This window comes from Arvicola amphibius, chromosome 4, assembly GCF_903992535.2.
Source record: "Arvicola amphibius chromosome 4, mArvAmp1.2, whole genome shotgun sequence".
NCBI classification, from domain to species: domain Eukaryota; kingdom Metazoa; phylum Chordata; class Mammalia; order Rodentia; family Cricetidae; genus Arvicola; species Arvicola amphibius.
Window position 1 is genome coordinate 20,213,425 of NC_052050.1, and position 13,139 is coordinate 20,226,563.

Below are 13,139 nucleotides of genomic sequence, written 5' to 3' on the forward strand. Positions count from 1 at the left end.
ACCCATATTGTCTCTAACCTGGAGAGAGGGTGAGGTGGCATTGCCTCTGTGTGAGCTCAGTGTGTTTCGGAGGCTGAGACATTTGTATCCTCTACTGTCAGGACTTTGGGGGTCATAGTGAGTGTGTCTCACTAGAAGACACAGCTTCTCCCTTTACCAGGTAAGTCTTCCTAGAGAGTATCGAGTATCCGTTGTGATGATCCTAGGACTCGAGTTTCTGTGGATTGAGGAGAGTTGAGGACAAACAGGGCAGATTCTCTGATGAAACATCCAGAGGTTACTGTCTGGGTCCCTGCAGGGTGAGGAGTCGGGATCTCTGTGTCAGGCGGGGTTCTGTCATGTGCTCAGCCTATGGAGCACGGACTGAGAGCGCTATCTTCAGGGGAACTCCCGGAGAATGCTCGCCCGTGCTGATAAGGGTTCAGAGCAGGGTTGATGTCCTATTCTGAGCATGCAGAGGCTGTGGGAGGCTCTGCTGCAGCCTGCCTGCTATGTGGCGTGTGTGTGTGTGTGTGTGTGTGTGCGCGTGCGTGCGTGTGTGTGTGTGTGTGCGTGCTCTGGATTACATGATTAGGCTATTTCCTAGACCTCATCTTTGACCTCCCAGCTCTTTCTTGCTGCTTCCAGCAAATTTTTATCGTGTGCAGAAAGAGGTAAAGACCAGAGAGCCCCAGCTGGAAAACGAAGGGAAGAGGGAAACTGTGGGTCCTCCAAGGTCTTGGGCATCACCAAAGGCAAATCCTGTGGACAGAACATCTGGTTTTCTGGAGGTCTTGCTAAGTATCTCGTTGGTTAAGGAACTGTCTCAACTGCTATGATAGTAATCCTAGCAGGAGGTGACCCCAGGAGGCTGGCAGTTCAAGACCTGTTTGGTCTATACAGTGAGACTATGTCTCAAAAGAACAAATTACCTAAGGGGTGGGAGGATAACTCAGCAGTCTAACAGTGGCACGCATGAGATTCTGGGATTGATCACCAGCACCACCGTAACAAACAAACATACAAATAAAGAAAAGCCAGCACAAAAACAGTAACAAAAATCTCTCTCCAAAGAAAGAACCTCACCTTCTTCCTCTCATTAGCTTTTAAATATTTTTTAAATTGATTCTTTTTCAAGATAAATTTTTAATTATGTTTGTTTATGTGTATGTGTCTGTCTGTGGTTGTGTGAGTGTGAAGGTGGAGTTACTGGCAGCTGTGGGCCACCGTGTGGGTCCTGGGACCTGAACTTGAGTCCTTCGCAGGAATAGAACATGGTCTCAACCACTGAGCCATCTCTCTAGCCCCTTCCTTTTAATTCTTGCCATTTTTATTTTTAAACAATTCTCCAGTTCAACTTAACCAACCCAAGCTTCATGCTCCACCGACCGACCCACAGGCATTCCAAGCTAAATCCTGGCTGATCTCTGGGGCATTGGCAGTCTACTGGGGGGCGGGGCAGGGAGCCAGACCTAACGACCAAAACTGAGTGCTCTTTGTATTGAAATGGTCTCTTATTTGTACAAATGCCGGTGAACCCCTTACGGGTCCTCAATGGTGAAGCTGGACATATCAATGCTAACTGGGGGGTTCCAGGGAAAGCTGAGAAATGCCAAGGATGATTTGAAAATGGCTTGGCCCTCTCTTTGTGAGGTATATTAACCAACAGAGACACGGGACAGTTTTTCTACAGACAACCAGAAGTTTGGGAAGAAAATGAAGGAAAGGGGCCAGAAATGACAGTCTAACCCAGCGTAGTGTCCTGGCTGCCACTGTCTCCAGAGTGAGGTTGACTCATTCCTTCAGGGTTTATTTGCCAGCAGGAGAGCCAAGAGAGGAAGGAGTGTGGTTCACTATACACATCAGCCGAAATTATGTACTATCAAAAAGAAACTCTAGGTGGTTTTTGTTTGTATGTTTGTTTGTTCGTTTGTTTGTTTTTTGAAGCTGAATCCTGTATTCTGGATTGGACTCTGGGCTCTATTGAGAGAAGGGCTTCTTTTACTTTGCTGGTTAGTATTACTAGAATAAGTCTTGCTTATAAACTGTAGCCAGGATACAGCTCATAGCTGTCTGACCTTTAGGGTATGGGTCAAGTCAAAACAGCAAGATAAACAGTTCTGTGTGTGTGTGTGTGTGTGTGTGTGTGTGTTAAAACAGTGTCTGCAGCCAAGCCTGACCTTAAATTCTATCTGTAGCCAAGAATGACCTTGGATGACCTCCACCTCCTGAGGGCTGGGATTAGTTTTGGACCACCACTCCTGGTTTGTGGCAAGCCGGGCAGACACACTTCCAAACAGGCTACAGCCCCAGCCACACTGTTTAATTTAATATTTTTTGTTCTTTACAACTTTAGGTGGGTTTCTTTTTCCTCCCTCCTACCAAGTGATCGAGGGGGGAGGTGTTTCGGGGTGGACTGTGTGGAAACTGGCTGGTTCAGCTGCTGTCACCTTCAGAGCGAGTGACCCAGTTTGTTCACCAGAAAAACAAGTCGGGGATTCAGATGGAGGTGGGTTAATGATTGTTAAACAGTGAAAACTGACTGACTCATCGCTGGCTCAGTGAGAAAGTTCAGGTTGAGGACCTTGAACTGTACACCTGTTGGCCAGGCAGCAAGAGCCTGGCTCTCAGGAAGGGCTGGACATTTTGTCCACTGAGAAATTCCCCAAAGGCTTTTTGCTCCATGGCAAACAACTAAGAGCCCACTGCTTGCTCGGCTCCCTTCCTTCTGCCAGCCCAGCAGCTGCCTTCTCTCCAAATCAAAACACGCTCTCTTAAGACCCCTTCCCGCAAAGAAGTGGGTGTTTCTGCCAGGACAATCAACGAGTTCCCTTGGGGACAGACGGAAGACTCTTTTCTCATTCCCAGCACAACCTTTGGTGATGCCAAACCCTTCCAGTAGGTAGGAAACATTCTTCCTGTCAAATTTGGTCCTTCCTGCTAGGAATGTGGCTTGTGCACTGCTGGGGATCTCTTCCCTCCGTGAGCATGCTCCGCCCTCTGGAAGTGTCTCCCATGAGGACATGTTAGAGCCCAGGGCCTTGATATACACATGCACATATGCAGCAAGCCCTCTGCTACAGGGAAGATAAATAGCGTTCCAGTGTGAAAAGCCAAAATCCTCTCAGCTGGGAGTGAAGGCCTGCATCTCTAGTGTGGCAACTCAGGAGTCTGAGGCAGGGGGAGTGCCTGAGCCCAAACAGTTCAGGACCAGCCTGAGTAATAAGTCCCTGTCTCTTAAAGAGAAAAAAACAAAACAAACAAACAAATAACCCCCCACCACCACCACCACCACAACAACAACAAAAACCCTAATGATTCAAGGTGAGATGACTAAGCAGGTAAACGTGACTGCCGCCAAGTCTGAGGACCTGAGTTCACATCCCCAGGACTCACGTGGTGGCAAAAGAAATCTGGCCATGAAGCCTTTCACATGCATCCCCACACACATACACAATAAAGAAATGTATTTTGAAAAAATGAATTCACACCAGACTGTGGTAGCGCACACCTTCAATCCCAGCACACAAGAAGTAGAGGCAGGCAGATCTCTGTGAGTCCGAGGCCAGCCTGGTCTACTGAGCAAGTTCCAGGACAGCCAAGGCTACCCAAAGAAGTCCTGTCTTAAAAAGCAAAACAAACAAAAAAAGAATTCACACAGTTAAGTAAAAAACTACACAGGCCTAAGAGAATGCCCTGTGAAGCCAGTCCTTCCCTGGACACCTGGACACTAAGGCTGCTGGAAGCGGCTCAGATCTCAAGGGCACGTGCCTCGGCAGAGCCCCCACCTGGCACCTACCCTGCACTGTGAGCTTGCTGTGCCCCCACCTCTATCCATGGCACCTTTCATCCATTCCCCCCAAAGCTGGGAACGCTCCATTTCTAGCAGAGATGGAGCCCTCCCTCTTGCTCTTTTCCGGAGGCCACCTGGGGACATAATTAGCAAATAAGTAGCTGAGGACCATTTTAACACCCCCACCACCCAGAGAGTTCTCTGAGGCTTGGACAGGAAGAGGAGAGGTCCCGGTTGTCATGAAAACAAGCAGTGAGGTTAGGGAGCTCCTGTGAGAACAGTGGCCTGCGGGCTGCTATTTTTAGCTATGAAAACACAGCAGGGCTTAGTTAGGAAGTGTACGGCCAGTAGGTGGTTCTCCAAATCTCCACAACACCACGGGGATGGAGAACGGAAGGCCAGGAGTGCCTAACCCACCTCCCTTCTAGAAGGGCAGGCAGGGGGAGGGTGTTCCTTTTTGGGTTTTGGGTTTTAAACACCTTGGGGCTAGAATGCACTTGGCTACCATTCGGCTCAGTGATTGAGCCTTGGAGCACAAGGCAGTTTCTTGATAGCAGGGGAGTGAGTAGCACTTTGTGCACCTTCTCTGGAAGGTGTGGGATGCAGAGGTCCCAAGAATCCAGGGGAACTCTCCAACCAGAAAGCTCCCGATAATAAGATACCTGTTGCCCCCCCCTTTCACATTGAACCCTGAGTGACCTTAAACACCTTTGTTCTAGTGGAAGATTGCTATGATTTTTGTTGTCAAATCTCACGGGAGGGAGGGGCTTCATGCATCCTGCTTCCTCTCTTAATCACCTAACCATAAGTGACATGTTTGTCACGATGCTTGCTGTGTTCAAGGCTACTGTCCTGAGCTCTACTCTCAGGAAGTGTCTGTCTCTAGGGAGACACACTACCCAGAAGTCCCCCACACCCCCCACACCCACCAGTTCCTTTCAGGTCTGTTTCTCCTCCACGCTCCCCTGCTTTGGAAGGGAACCCTTTCTTCTTTGCCCTCCTGTGGGCACTGAGCCTGGCATCCTTGGCATCGTCTCTGACAGCTTTTCATCCTCTGTGCTGTCACTCATCAAGGCCCCCACATTTCCTACGCTTACTTTGTTTTATTTGTTGTGTCTGTGGGTGAGTGAGTGGTGTATGCATCGCATGTGCACATGTATGTGTGAGGGCACACCGGCTCATACATGTGCACGTGGAGATGGCAGCTCAATGTCATCTTCTACCTTATTTTTTTTTTATTTTTACTTAAAACATGTTTTTTTTTGGTTACATTCTTTTTATTTTATGTGCCTGCGTGTTTTTGCTTGCATGTATACGTGTGCACTATGCGTGTGCCTGGCGCACACAGTGGTCAGAAGAGGACACTGAATCTCCTGGACCTGGAGGTATGGATGGACGAGAGCTGCCATATGGGTGCTGGGAAAAGAACCTGGGTCCTCTGTGAGAGCAGCAAAGCTTTTTAGCTGCTGTCACATCTTTCCAGCCCCTCCACCTGAGTGTTTGGGACAGGGTCCTAGTGGACCCAGGGCTTGCCAGCTTGGCTAGAGTAGCTCACCACTGAGTTCCTGGGATCTACCTATATCTGATCTGGGACCTCAGTGCTGGGATTACAGGTGAAATCTCAGCTTGTATGGATGTTGGGGGCCAGATCTCAGGTTACCGTGCTGTGCGTGCAAGCAGGTTACCCACTGAGCCATCTTCCACCCCTGCTTTCTCTCCTGATGCTCTAGCCGACTGTTCCACCTAGACTTCTATCTCCTTCACCGCCAGATGGCCATCCAGCCACACCCCTCGCCCCTCCCCCAAGCCCTCAGCTGTTAGCAAGAGAGGCTTCTGATGATATAGTTCTTTTCATTCATCATCCAAAAACCATTCAGTGGCTCCCATTGCCTACAGTAGGAAGTTCAAGGCCACACACTCTCTCAGGTTCTTTCCAGTCTTCTTCCCTGCAGTCCTTCCTTCATGGCTCCTGCACTCCATAGACACCCATTTTGCTCTAGCTTTGCTTTTCTCTCTACCCAGAATATCATTTCCTTCATCTCCACGCGTCCAGATTCTAACAGTATTGAAAGTCAGGCTAATTAAACCTTCCCAACACAGTGACGGTCACCCCTGACTAAAGGAGCTCTCTGACCCAAACTTCCCTAGCCTGTAACTAATCCTGCCTTGGGGCACTGGTCACACTCAAGGCCGCTGTGCGGTTGTTTTGTTCAGTCTCAATTCTTTCCCGTCTGTTTTGAGCATCACGTTCAGTTTCTAAAACTGAGCTCTGCTCACCTAACAGGTACCCAGTGTGATGTGTTGTTTATATGGTGGAGAACATGCTCGTCTTAGTCCTAGCCCAGGCCCTTTGCCCTTGACGGCATCTCTCTCCTTATCAGGACATGAAGTGTACTCTTTAGCCTTCAAATGTGGCTCTGGTCTTGCGACTTGCCTCGGCTAATGGGACTTTGGCAAACGGGAGGCAGGAGGCTGGGGAGGCGGCTCAGTTGTAAGGTGCTTGTCAGGCAAGCAGGGGGTCCTGAGTTCTCATCCCCAGCACGCACCTAAAGGCAGCAACATCATATGCTTCTATAACTCCCAAGCTGCAGCAGAAGCAGACAGGTAGCCCTCTAGAGCTCATTGGCCAGCTAGCCAAGCCAATTAGTGAAATCTAATTGTAGGGAGAGACCCTGTCTCCAAAAATAAAGTGGAGGTCCAGGTAGTTGGTTTACTGGGTAAACGTGCTTGCCACCAAGCCAAGCACCCTGAGTTTGACCCCCAAACCCACGTGGTGGAGGGAGATAAACAATTGCCACAGGTTGTCCTCTGGCCTCCACATGCACGCTGTGGCATGTGTCCACCCTTCCACCGTGCAAAACAAATGCATGTAAAACAATAATAATAGAGAGCAATTGAGGAAGACACTGGACATCTGGCCTCCACAAGGGGGCATGTATACACACACACACATACACACATACACACACATACACACACACACATACACACACACACATACGTATACATAAACAGACACACATGCACGTCAAGCCGATGCAGAAAAAGATCTGAAAAGCCTTTGCTCACTAGGGCTTGCTCTCTTTGGCTGTGGCTGGCATCCAAGACCACAGTGTAAAGCTTACAGAAGACAATGTTGCTATAACCACAGCCACTAGACACATAAATAAAGCCACTTTGGACAACCCAAACCCTGTTCACTAACCAGATAGCTGTAGGGTCATCAGTGAACCCAGAAGACGCCAGCAGAACTGCGCAGCTGAGTCAGCCTAGACTGCCCATCCTCAGGGTTGTGAGCAAGGTAAGTCAACCAATTTACCTTGCTGCTCTTGACCACTCAGCTTTTAGAGCGACTGTTTGCATAGTTTTGAAATAGCCTATAGCCAGGTGGTGATGATACACATTTTTTCTTTTCTTTTCTTTTCTTTTCTTTTCTTTTCTTTTCTTTTCTTTTCTTTTCAGAGACTGGGTTTCTATAAACCCAGCACTGGAACTCTGTACACACAAGGCTGGCCTTGAACTCACAGAGTTCTGCCTGCCTCTGCCTCTTGGTGCTGGGATTAAAGGTGTGTGCCACCACTCCCTGACTAGGTAATGCACAGAGAAACATGTCTCAAAAAACAAAAACAAAGAGAGAGAGAGAGAGAGAGAGAGAGAGAGAGAGAGAGAGAGAGAGAGAGAGAGAGAGAGAGAGAGAGAGAGAGAGAGAAAGCCAGGCAGTGGAGGTAGAGGCAGTAGGATCTCTGAGTTCAAGGCCAGTCTGGTCTATAAGAACTAGTTCCAGGACAGGCTCCAAAGCTACATAGAGAAACCCTGTCTCAAAAAAAAAAAATTAAAGAAATAAAGAAGAAAGACCTAGCCTATAGATTCTGGTTAATAACAAGTTAATTAGCAGCTACATGCACTGGATGTTTATTATGTTCAGGATGATTTCAGGAAAATGCATGGATTGATTCATTTAATTCTCATAAAAATCCTGAAGTAGGTTTTGGTACTGTTCCCATTCCACAGGTAATAACATTGAGGTACAAGGGTGTTAAGAAACTCATCCTAGGTCATATTGACCTGATCCACATCCTAGCAGTGTAACTCCAGAGGCACGCTGTAAACCGCTCTATTGCCTCTGCTTGTTCAGGGTGAGAAAACCGCTCCATAGTGAACTGTTCTCCCTAAAGCCCCCCTGCCCCTTCCAGATTTGGTAAGTGATTGGTGAATGAAAGCCGAGGTCTAATCCTCAGTCCCTGCTCTACTCTCCACAGCCTCCTGGGTCTACCTCCAAGTTTGGGGTTCCTCCTGAGCCAAGTGAACTGTTTTTCTCTTTTTCTGACCTGCTCATATCCGATATCCCAGGATCCTTTGGCCTTGTCTCCTTCCTGCAGCCTTTGCTGGGCACAAGTTCAGATAATTCCACACACATCAGGAAAGGAAGTGCTTGGGCTTGGCACCTCGGCAGTGCCCTTTGGCCCAGTGTACCAGGTCGACAGTGCAACAAGGCAGCTTATTCACCTGGGATCTTTGGACTTCCACTCTTTCTGAGGGAGTCAAATCAGGAAAGGGATCTGGAATGGCTTTTTACATTTGAAGACAAAAGTTATGTGAACGTAACAACGACTAGTGGCTGCTTCAGTTTCACGTTTGAGCTTTCAGAAATGGGTTCAGTACCAAGCTGGGCACTGTCACCAAGGCCGTTTGACTAGTACTTGCTCCAAAAACCTCCAATTCTTCTCTCTCTGTGTGTATGTGTTTGTGTGTGTGTAGATCAGAGATCACCCTTATGTACCAGCTATCCTATTTTATTATTTATTTATTTATTTGGATTTTCGAGACAGGGTTTCTCTGCAGCTTTTTTAGAGCCTGTCCTGGAACTAGGTCTTGTAGACCAGGCTGGCCTCGAACTCACAGAGATCCGCCTGCCTCTGCCTCCCGAGTGCTGGGATTAAAGGCGTGCGCCACCACCGCCCGGCCCTGTTTTAATTAACTTTTTAAAATTTTATTATTATTATTATTATTAAAAATTTCTGCCTCCTCCCCACCCATTTCTCTCTCCCTTCCTTAACTCCCCTCCCCCTCCCTTTCCAGTCCAAGGAGCAGTCAGGGATCCCTGCTCTGCGGGAAGTTCAAGGTCCAACCCACTCCATCCGGTTCTAGGAAAGTGCGCCTCTAAACAGAATAGGCTCCCCCAAAGCCAGTACAGTACATGCCTTAGGATCAAAACCCAGTGCCATTGTTCTTAGTTTCTCAGTCAGCCCTCATTGTCCTCCACGTTCAGAGAATCCGGTTTGATCCCATGCTTTTTCAGTCCCAGTCAAGCTGGCCTTGGTGAGCTCCCATTATACCAGCCCCACAGTCTCAGTGGGTTGGCGCACTCCTTGCGGTCCTGACTTCCTTGCTCATGTTCTTCCTCCTTCAGCTCCTCATTTGGGCCTTGGGAGCTCAGTCCTGCACTCCAATGTGGGTCTCTGTCTCTATCTCCATCCATCGCCAGATGAAGCTTCTATGATGATATGCAAGATATTCATCAATATGGCTATAGGAAAGGGCCATTTCAGGCTCCCTCTCCTCAGCTGCCCAAGGAACTAGCTGGGGACATCTCCATGGATACCTGGGAACCCCTCTAGAGTGAAGTCTCTTGCTAACCCTAAAATGGCTCCGTTAATTAAGATATCTTCTTCCCTGCACCCCTATCCACCCTTCCTCCATCCCAACCATCCCATTCCCCCAGGGTCTCCCTATCCTCCCCTCCTCACTTTTCTCTCCACATCTCCACATCACCACTAACCCCCAAGATCCACCCCCACCCCCAAGATCCCAGTTTTTGCCTGGCAATCTAGTCTACTTCCAACATCCAGGAGGATAACTATATGTTTTCTTTTGGGTTCACCTTCTTATTTAGCTTCTCTATAATTATAGGAATTATAGGCTCACTGACCTTTATTTATGTCTAGAATCCACTGATGAGTGAGTACATACCAAATTCATCCTTTTGGGTCTGGGTTACTTCACTCAGAATAGTGTTTTCTATTTCTGTCCATTTGCATGCAAAGTTCAAGATGTCATTGTTTTTTACCGCTGAATAGTACTCTAATGTGTATATATTCCACACTTTCTTCATCCATTCTTCCATTGGAGGGCATCTAGGTTGTTTCCAGGTTCTGGCTATTACAAATAATGCTGCTATGAACATAGTTGAACAAATGCTTTTGTAGTATAATAGGGCATCTCTTGGGTATATTCCCAAGAGTGGTATTGCTGGATCCTGGGGTAGGTTGATTCCGAATTTCCTGAGAAACCACCACACTGATTTCCAAAGTGGTTGCACAAGTTTGCATTCCCACCAGCAGTGGATATGTGTACCCCTTACTCCATATCCTCTCCAGCAAAGGCTATCATTAGTGTTTTTGATTTTAGTCATTCTGACAGGTGTAAGATGGTATCTCAAAGTTGTTTTGATTTGCATTTCCCTGATCACTAAGGAGGTTAAGCATGACCTTAAGTGTCTTTTGGCCATTTGAACTTCTTCTGTTGAGAATTCTCTGTTCAGTTCAGTGCCCCATTTTTTAATTGGGTTAATTAGCATTTTAAAGTCTAGTTTCTTGAGTTCTTTATATATTTTTGGAGATCAGACCTTTGTCTGTTGCGGGGTTGGTGAAGATCTTCTCCCAGTCAGTAGATAGCCCTTTTGTCTTAATGACAGTGTCCTTTGCTTTACAGAAGCTTCTCAGTTTCAGGAGGTCCCATTTATTCAATGTTGCCTTTAATGCCTGTGCTGCTGGGGTTGTACATAGGAAGTGGTCTCCTGTGTCCATGTGTTATAGAGTACTTCCCACTTTCTCTTCTATCAGGTTCAGTGTGTTCAGATTGATACTGAGGTCTTTAATCCATTTGGACTTGAGTTTTGTGCATGGTGATAGATATGGATCTATTTTCATTCTTCTACAGGTTGACATCCAGTTATGCCAGCACCATTTGTTGAAGATGCTTTTTTTCTTCCATTGTATATTTTTAGCTCCTTTGTCGAAAATCAGGTGTTCATAGGTTTGTGGGTTAATATCTGGGTCTTCTATTCGATTCCATTGGTCGACTTCTCTGTTTTTATGCCAAAACCAAGCTGTTTTCAACACTGTAGCTCTGTAATAGAGTTTTAAGTCAGGGATGGTAATGCCTCCAGAAGTTCCTTTATTGTATAGGATTGTTTTGGATATCCTGGGTTTTTTTGTTTTTCCATATGAAGTTGATTATTGTTCTCTCAAGGTCTGTGAAGAGTTTTGATGGGATTTTATTTATTTTTTTTCATGGTTTATTTTTTTATATTTAAAAATTTCCATCTCCTCCCCTCCTCCTCCCCCTTCCCTCCCCTCCTCCTCCCCCTTCCCTCCCCTCCTCCTCCCCCTTCCCTCCCGTCCTTCTTCCCCTTCCCTCCCCTCCCCTCCACCCATACCCCCCTCCCTCCCTCTCAAGGCCAAGGAGCCATCAGGGTTCCCTACTCTATGCTAAGACCAAGGTCCTCCCAACTCCCCCCAGGTCCAGGAAGGTGATCGACCAAGCTGAGAAGGCTCCCACAGAGCCCGTCCATGCAGAAGAATCAGAGCCCAGCACCATTGTCCTTTTCTTCTCAGTCAGCCCCCACTTTTGGCCACATTCCGAGAGACGGGTTTGGTCGCATGATCCATCCCCATTCCAACTGGAGTTGGTGATCTCCCATTAGTTCTGTCCCACCGTCTCCATGAGTGAACGCACCCCTCACGTTCCTGACTTTCTTTCTCATGTTCTCTCTCCTTCTGCTCCTCATCAGGACCTTGGGAGCTCAGTCCAGTGCTCCAATGTGGGGCTCAGTCATTTTCTTCATCTATCACCAGGTGGAGGTTCCCTCATGGTCCTGACTTTCTTTCTCATGTTCTCTCTCCTTCTGCTCCTCATCAGAACCTTGGGAGCTCAGTCCGGTGCTCCAATGTGGGGCTCAGTCATTTTCTTCATCTATCGCCAGGTGGAGGTTCCCTCACGGTCGGAAAGCAGTGTTAAGAGGAAAGTTCATAGCACTAAGTGCCCACTTAAAGAAAACAGAGAAAGCACTCATTGGTGACTTAACAGCACACCTGAAAGCTCTGGAAAAAAAAGAAGCAGACTCACCTAGGAGAAGTAGAAGACTGGAAATAATCAAACTGAGGGCAGAAATCAACAAAATAGAAACACAGAAAACAATCCAAAGAATCAATGAAACAAGAAGCTGGTTCTTGGAGAAAATCAACAAGATTAATGGGATTTTAATGGGGATTGCATTGAATCTATAGATTGCTTTTGGTAGAATTGCCATTTTTACTATGTTGATCCTCCCAATCCAAGAGCAAGGGATATCCTTCCATTTTCTGGTATCCTCTTCAATTTCTTTCTTCAAAGACTTAAAGTTCTTGTCAAATAGATCTTTCACTTCCTTGGTTAGTTACCCCAAGATAATTTATGATATTTGTGGCTATTGTAAGAGGTGATGCTTCTCTGATTTCCCTCTCTGCTTCTTTATCCTTTGTGTATAGGAGGGCAACTAATTTTTTGGAGTTAATCTTGTATCCTGCCACATTACTAAAGGTGTTTATCAGCTGTAGGAGTTCTTTGGTAGAGTTTTTGGGGTCGCTTATGTACACTATCATATCATCTGCAAATAACAAAAGTTTAACTTCTTCCTTTCCAATTCGAATCCCTTTGATCTCCTTATGCTGTCTTATTGCTATTGTAAGAACTTCAAGCACTATATTGAAGAGATATGGAGAGAGTGGACAGCCTTGTCGTGTTCCTGATTTTAGTGGAATGGCTTTGAGTTTCTCTCTATTTAATTTGATGTTAGCTGTTGGCTTGCTGTAAATAGCTTTTATTATATTTAGTTATGAACCTTGTATACCTAACCTCTCCAAGACCTTTATCATAAAGGGGTGTTGAATCTTGTCAAATGCTTTTCCAGCATCTAATGAAATAATCATATGGTTTTTTTCTTTGAGTTTATTTATATGATGGATTACATTGATAGATTTTTGAATGTTGAACCAGCCCTGCATTTTTGGGATGAAGACTACTTGATCATAATGGATAATTTTTCTGTGTTATGGATTCGGTTTGCCAGTATTTTATTGAGAATTTTTGCGTCAATGTTCATGAGTGAGATTGGCCTGTAATTTTCTTTCTTGGTTGAGTCTTTGTGTGGTTTAGGTATCAGGGTAACTGTGGCTTCATAAAAGGAATTTGGCAATGACTCTTCTGTTTCTATATTGTGAAATAATTAAGGAGTATAGGTATTAGCTCTTCTTGGAAGTTCTGGTAGAATTCTGCATTGAAACCATCTGGTCCTGGGCTTTTTATGGTAGGGAGGTTTTTGATAACA